The sequence below is a fragment of the Bos javanicus genome, chromosome 27 (genome assembly GCF_032452875.1).
Source record: "Bos javanicus breed banteng chromosome 27, ARS-OSU_banteng_1.0, whole genome shotgun sequence".
In the NCBI taxonomy this organism is placed as follows: domain Eukaryota; kingdom Metazoa; phylum Chordata; class Mammalia; order Artiodactyla; family Bovidae; genus Bos; species Bos javanicus.
Genome location: NC_083894.1, coordinates 40,021,721 through 40,023,645, shown reverse-complemented (window position 1 = coordinate 40,023,645; position 1,925 = coordinate 40,021,721).

The following is a 1,925-nucleotide window of genomic DNA, read 5'->3' as shown; positions in this document are numbered from 1 at the left end:
CCCCTGCAAATCCTTCTATGTCTGTCTGTGCATAGACCTCTTGTTTTTTTTAATAGCTGCAGAGATTATTTAACCATTCACTGTAAGCAGGCACTCAACCAGGAGCACTATGGACTTTTTGGATTGGGTAATTTAAAAAAAAATTTTTTACTGCATCACAAAACATATGGGATCCTAGTTCCCTGAAAGTTGCTCAGTCATGTCTGACTCTTTGCAACCCCATGGACTGTATAGTCCATGGAATTCTCCAGGCCAGAATACTGGAGTGGGTAGCCTTTTCTTTCTCCAAGGGATCTTCCCAACCCAGGGATCGAACCCAGGTCTCTCGCATTGCAGGCTGATTCTTTACCAGCTGAGCCACCAGGGAAGCCCCTTAGTTCCCTGAAACAGGGCTCAAACCCGCACCCCCTGCATTGGAAGCATGGAGTCTTAACCACTGGACCACCAGGGAAGTCCCTGGGCTGGATGATTCTTTACAGATTCGTCCTGCCCCCCACCTTCTGAGCTAGTCCACACTTTCTGGGGGTGTTTCTCCCAGGGTCACTCTCACTTCCCCAGATGATCCCACGCCCTGGGGCTGCTCTCACCTTTTGAGCCAGACTGCAACCGGTCTGCGGGACATGTACCTCTCTAAATAAGCCCACCTCTTCCCCATCACTTTTGTTTTTCACTGCATTCTTCCTGCGATGAGACACAAGGCGCCCGAGCTGCACTAAGAGCCGAGACCAGGTGTGATTTTCATTAAAAAGACAGAGGGTTCCAGTTCCCATCTGAGCCGTGTGGTTTCAGTTCCACCCTAGAGATGGCCTCCTGATGCTGGCTTCACAACGAGCTCCCTCCCAGCACTGCCTCACTTTGGAGGTGACTCCCCATACTCTGGAGTGGGCAGAGGGGCCCGGAGAGGGGATGGCAGAGGCATGGATTTCAACAGTCCTATAACCGAGCGGACCCCACGGGGTCTTCCCAGGACAGACCCCTCCCCTCTGTCCTCTGCTGTAGCTCCTCCTTGAAGAACCTGGATAACAGTATCTGATGCCCATTCCTGAGTTGTTTTACAGATGCTAAAACTCCCACCAGGTGGAAGATGTTTAATTACTTGATGACCACAAGCACACAGCCCCCAGGTCTCCCACAGCCCGAGGATTGATGATGTTAACCCCTGTAACCCCCTTCCCTCATCTGGTCTTTAAACCTCCATCCTTTTTCTTTTTATTTTATACTGGAGTATAGCCTATTAACCACCTCCCCTGCCCCCCGCCACCAGTTCAGAAGGTAAAGAATCCACCTGCAGCACAGGAGACCTGAGTCTGATCTCCGAGTTGGGAAGATCCCCCTGGAGGAGGGCATGGCAACCCACTCCAGTATTCTCGCCAGGAGAAGCCCCATTGGCAGAGGAGCCTGGCGGGCTACAGTCCATGGGGTCACAAAGAGTTGGACATGACTGAAGCGACTAAGCACAGCACAGCCTACTGACAATGTTGGAATAATTTCAGGTGCACAGCAAAGGGATTCAGCCATACATACACATGTATCCATTCTTCCCCAAACATCTCTCCATACAGGCTGCCATCATTTTATTAAGTAACTGAGATACAGTGAGATTAAGTAAAAGAATCAAGGTCATAGAGCTGGTAAGTAAAAACCCTTCCCTGAAACCTGTGGGAGAGTTTGGGCTTTTTAAACACCAACTATCCCAGATTACTTGTATGGCCAGAAAACAAACACTGCACTTTCCTTCACCAATAAATAAAAATATAAAAATAAATTGAAAAAACAAAGACCCGTCCCATGCATTGTGGAATGTTTACCAGCATTCCCAGCCTCCACCCATTGGAAGCCAGTAAAAAACCACCTCTCCCCACCACCCACTCACCCCCATCATGACAAACAAAAAAAAACATCTCCAGACATATTGTCTGCTGGGA